General features: G+C 36.2%; 1 long non-coding RNA gene across 2 annotated transcripts in view; it reads left to right on the forward strand.

Moving 5' to 3' along the window:
* Window positions 1-5,691, forward strand: part of LOC108665478 — a 41,368-nt gene extending 35,677 nt beyond the window's left edge. For both annotated transcript variants that reach the window (XR_007156631.1, XR_001930449.2), the window contains one exon: window positions 5,608-5,691. This is a non-coding gene — a long non-coding RNA (uncharacterized LOC108665478). The remainder of the gene's footprint in view (window positions 1-5,607) is intronic.
* Window positions 5,692-6,000: the final 309 nt, after the last annotated feature.

A 6,000-nucleotide genomic window follows, 5' to 3' on the forward strand; every position in this document is an offset into this window, starting at 1 on the left:
CCGGGCCGCTATAATAAACAAACGTTGTCGGTCTTCCGGACAAGAGGAGGCATCCGATACTATTGGCTTTCTCGAGAATACGGTTGAATTCAGTTTCGGTAGCTGCCAGTGTTGACCAGCCTTTTTGCGGCGTACAATGTTATTCAATAACTCAGATTTTGGTACAAACTACTCATTGAAAATATTGCCATAATCAGATATGAAATAGTGCAATCTCAAATTTGGCTAAATATCGTGATTCAAAATGACATGTATCATTTTGAACCCACTCGTATTTACTAACATCGACATATTGCTACTAACATAACATAACTACATAATGCTTGATTTGTCGTGTTCACATCAATGGAAGATCAAATGATGATAACATTTCATTGGATGTAGTTAGATTTTGAAAATACTAATTTGTACAACCTAACCCAGTATTAATATGTGCTCTAAAAGGCAGAAGAAGCCATAAAAAATATCAAAATCGAATGTGATGACTACAAAAATTATTTCAAAATTCGTCGCATGATTGCCGCCTGTTTTATTTTCCTAAAAATGTACAATCTCAGGGCGACTATTGCCTATGTGAGGATTAAATTGAATGATACAATCTCAAAGAAACGAGTGGGGTTCAATTAAATTAAGCTTTCTCATGGCGTTCAATGTCTTGTGTTGGGGTTCAAAGATAAGGCGTTGTCTGTTTAAGTTGACTCTCCGTGGTTGGGTTCAATTGTCTGGCTCTCTTTTATACGGCGATAACTGGTGGGGTTGTCCTTCTGTCTTGTGTCTTTTTTATGGCAGGGACTTGAGATATCGCTGTCGGGGGTCATTCCTAGTTTAGGGTGCTAGAGTTCAAATTTGTTTATAGTTAGTATTCCCTACACCAAATTTAAAGGATTTATGTGAAACCAGATGTTGCACGCTAGAGGATATACTTGAGGAAAACTAGGCATAATTAAAATATTTGAAATGTTCTCGAAATCAGCCATCATGCATTGAACAATATTATAACATCCTACCAGCATTCATAGAACCTCAACTCATTCAGTATTATCAGTATAAACAGTCTCGTAAAGTTTTGTAACGTCTACCTTTTTAGCAAAATGTTTCTAGCTTCTCCGCGCTGCGATGTTGAAACAAAATAACAGAAATTAATTATTTACAGAAACGTTTCCAACTTATCAGTTTCGAATTTCATGCGTGTAGTGATAAACAAGGCTTCAACCTCGTTTGCTTTCATGATATCTCGACCTGTCAGAGATCTTTTCTTTCACGCTCCACATCAGACGTCACATTTTACCTTAAGCATTAATTTCCTGCTACGCGTCTGGTGGGGACAACTGATAAACTGGAATAAAATATTTAAATTTCCGCTAATTTCATTTATATTTAAAAATCTATTTCCTGTCGCAGGGGTGTATGAAAATGATCCCATTCAAATGATTATTAGAAGGAAAATTAGCATTCGATAGTGAGAACGAAATCTGAAACGAATGCAAATATGGCCGTTGGCAAGTTATTTTTTTTTTTAATTTAAGCGCGATTAGATTGAAGAAAACCCTGATACAGCTTTTTGAAATATACTTTATTTCTTATTTAAATTCTTGATCTTATTTCTTGTCAGATTTCTTGATCTTATACATTATGCCCATTGTCAGTTGTAATCTCACGACAGAACCTCGATCGGAGCACCGCTACACGTTAGAACCTCGATCGATGACCGCTACACGTGAGTTCTTGGAGACGTCTTCGCATATTCATCGTGTTGATATAGTCTCGCACACGACCGTTTATATGCGAGAAGATTAGTTGAGATTGATTGTTCAAATGCTCATGCCTTATGCCCTTCTAATGTTCTGACCAATAAGTGCATGGAATAGAACGCACCGGTTGCGTATTCACACGCGCATACTGTGGATTCATTGAGAATCACCGTAAAAAATTTGGGATTGTTACATTTTAGTGTTTTAAGCTGTATATAGGAATACATGAGTAACATCATACGAACGACCTCTAACTTGTCCTGTCGATCGTCACGTTCGCTTGTTTTTATACGCCGGCGCCAGCCATGTGAATCCAATTACCGACTAATAGGAACTTTTTACCAGCCATCAGCGAACCTCAAAAATAGCATTTTATCGCAAATATTTCGAGGATTTTCTATTAGTTCAAGATTAAATATGAACTCAATTTTGATGTTTCGATTGGTAGTTACTACAGTTATAATGCCTGCATTTTTTACTCTGCAGGTGGAAATAGTGCAATCTATGGAGACAATTATTTCTTCTCTGATTACGTTTTCTGATTATATCTGATAAATATTATTTCTTGTCTGATAACGTTTCAAGACACCTTTAATTACATTTGCGCGATAATTCCGTTATTTCATGTGTTGCTTGCTTCAGACAATTATTAAATATTTTTAAGATAATTCTCGGTGTTTCAACGGATTGTTATGTTTGGTTTCAGGAAAATTTGTTTAATTCCACTCGTAGTTTATTTCTATCTTTCCTTTGTTGTATTGTTATCTGCCTTGCTTGTTTATTTTTCGTCATTAGAAATGTTCTTCGTTATCTATATTTTGCTGTAAGTCTCTGATGTCAAGAAGTTACTAGCATAATATAATTTTGAATTGAACGAAACTATTACGTCACATTGAATTAAAGAACGAAGACTTAGAAGACCTAGTTAATCAGTGAGAAAACTTTTTCTTTTCCGCTTGTTCAACGGAAACCTGTTTGCAGACAGGATTCCGTGATCACTGAGCAATAACAAATTTTGTACATTCAAGATTTTTTTATAATTTTCAGTTTTGTCTGAAAATAATGTGTCTCGTTAACTTTAAAAAAGATTGCAGCGAGCCGTATCGTAGATTATTCCTGGATCTTATAAAATGGCAAGTCATTATATTGGCACGGGCAAACACTTGCAAAATTCATATTTATAACCTTAGATTGTTGAGCTCATCTCATGCGTTTCTTGGAAGTTGAAGCAGTTTTCTTGATATGTAGCAGACGATAAAAAACTTTTGTTGGGTTTCTTCTTTACTTCTCGAGTGCGTCCAGCTAGGCTGAAGGCTTCATTTGTCTTATTCTCTTCGGCCTTCAAGGTTTGTCAACAGAATTTCCTCATAAGCTTTCATTACCTATCTAGAATTTTTCTTGGTAATTTTTTTTTCAAATCTTCTATATGGCCCATTATTCGCTTGGACTGTCAATCGAAAGAAGCAGTTTTTTGACAATTTTGGGATTCGTGATCCTCAGTCGAAACTTTTAAGAAAAGCTGAAAATGTACAGTTTAGATAAACGCCAGGCTACCTTATCCTTTCTAAAAACAGAGCTGTCGTACTTCACCTTTTATAAGATCATTTCGGGTACTTAACGGGAGCCTGCCTTTCAGGAGGAAAATTTGAAAATATTTTTTTAGTTTTGCAAAGTATATAATCACCAAATTCCTGCGTAGGTACTTCATCATCTATTCTCCTATACCAATCGTTAGAAAATACATATTTTTCTGAGAGAGAAGTTGAATTAAATAACCGAGTCTGAATAATAAGACCAAATTTAACGAATATTTCGTAAAAAATTTTGATTGTCAAAAAGAAACTTGTGTTGTTCTTTCTGCACTGAAATATGAGGGTATTTGTACAGAATAATTTCAACGATGAGAGCATCGGCAGGATAATTCACCCAGAAAATTGTCCATCAAGAAACAGATTGTATTTTTATTCGGGATCTTTCCATGAAATTCTGCCGGCAGCTTTTGAAACCATGACTTTGGCCGGAGCGTCTCTGCATCATTTGAAGTCCATTTGTGGGCCGATGGAAGTTCAGATCAGGTTCATGGCGAAGGTCGTTCGGCTTAATGATCATGAATTGTTATAATTATTTTATAGAGTAGGGTCATTCCAAGTACAGTTGTGACGTGGGTGAAGAATAAAATTAATTCTAAAATCGATGAGTGATTCGTATAATTTTTTATCTCCAGTAAAATTACAAAATGAGTCTACACAAGGCCATGCAGGATCACTAACTTCAGTCATAGCGAAGTATGGTAGTACCCATTTGACATTTAAGTACCCATTTCTAGCATTCAAGTCTTTCACATTGATAGTGATAGCAAATAAGTTGACTCATTACATTTTTATTAATTTTTTGTCAGTTTGCGCTAGCAAAAAAAAGCCCCAGTCTCCCGGTAACTCATTCACGGCCACATGCACGAATACCTGCAAACAATGAATACTAAAAGCTCGAGCATGAGTGCTTTTAAAGAACGAACGAATGATTTTTATATTCTATCAGAACTATAACAGTAGTGTGCTGCACTTCTTTCACCTCGCTATCGATCCTATAGTTACCTAAGTATATATAAGCGCAGTGAATAAAATGGAGGTTTATTTGATCACGTTTTTCCTTGACGTATCGCCAGTCGGGAGTGTCATCGGCCCTCGATGGTCAATCAGTTTATTGATGCTTCGTTCGTCATTGTGAATGATTCGGACAGTAGCAGGATGCTTGCATCTTCAGAATGCGGATGCATGGTGACAGGAAATGCGTTGCCTTTGAATGCGGACGCATGGTGGCAGGAAATGCGTTGCCTTGAAATGCGGACGCATAATGGGAAACGCGTTGCCTTGGCATGCGGACGCACGGTGGCAGGAAGTGCGGTGCCTTGAAATGCGGACGCCTGGTGGCAGAAAATGCGTTGCCTTGGAGACGCATGATAGGAAGAAATGCGTTATTCATGAGATCAGTGGTCCGGCACGGGCTTAATACAAGTTCAACTGCAGCTGACAGCCAATTGATTCCGATGCCTTTTTACTAATTCAATACCAGGATTAAAGTTTGAATGCAAAATTGCAATTCGCTATATGTAAATAATTTACGAGGTAATGTTCATCATAATGATAATTTATACTGTTCTGGAAAACAATATTAAAAAGGTGGAAAGTCCTTACAATTATGGTACAGTTGATTTCTGGCAGTGAATTTGGAATTTGAGTTTGACGCCAGGTCGATAATACCATTCGTCGAAGTTTATGTTCGGGTTTCAACATAGTAAATAACTCGACGTGAGCTTTTTCTTTGGCACGAATATATTAACTGTTTTTTATTTCATTTTTTCAAACCTTTTTATTCAGTATGGGTTCTTCTTTTCATGGAAGGGCGTCAATTCTGGTTTATAGCATGGAGATTCAAGCTGTCTGAATTTGGAAACTGCTGTTCATTCACTTCACTTGCCCGATATGATGCGGCTATCACATGTTATAATTTTGCACTAATTTGTACAGGGAGTGGACAGTATGAATCGAATTTCTGCTTGAATCTTGTTTTTTTTTCTTGATTGGATTGTTTCTGAGCGTTTCAAATTGAGAGTTTGAGTAGAAAATATTTTTTCGATTTTTTGAATTGAATTTCAGAATGTTCGTGTTGGAGTTTCAACCATTGCAGCGGATTACAGCGCAGAATTTAAGAAATCGATCATGTGCTTGGTTGATCTGTATTGTATGTAATTTAATGGAATTGTTGCAATTGAAATTATATTTTCCTACACAATTATTTATAAAAACAATTGAATCATTACAAATGACCTCTAATTTTCTTGTCTCTTCCTACACAGATTCTTCGAAAAGGCAAACGACAAGCAGATCCTGGATTTTTTGTTGCACAAGAGCACGTACGACAAGAGAGTGAAACCAACCTCTGAAGGTAAGTTATGATCTCTATTACTTTCTATATATTTCGTATTATAAGAGAGTTTCATACTATATTATTAACCCCCTTCACTAATCCAGTCACTACTAAGTCCCTTAATTTTTAAATCATTTGATCAAATATTAATCAAATGCAAAGTTTACTTATTAAACGAAGACTAGACAGTTTTCGTGGTCATCATCTTTACATAAGATTGTCATCAACTCTCTCTTAGTTCATGACAGTAGCCTAAAATCTGTAGAGTTTTGGCCTCTATGATATGGTCTAAAGATGGGTACAGAAATGATGATTTTTACCA

Source organism: Hyalella azteca, unplaced genomic scaffold (assembly GCF_000764305.2).
Source record: "Hyalella azteca isolate HAZT.00-mixed unplaced genomic scaffold, Hazt_2.0.2 contig4447, whole genome shotgun sequence".
NCBI classification, from domain to species: domain Eukaryota; kingdom Metazoa; phylum Arthropoda; class Malacostraca; order Amphipoda; family Hyalellidae; genus Hyalella; species Hyalella azteca.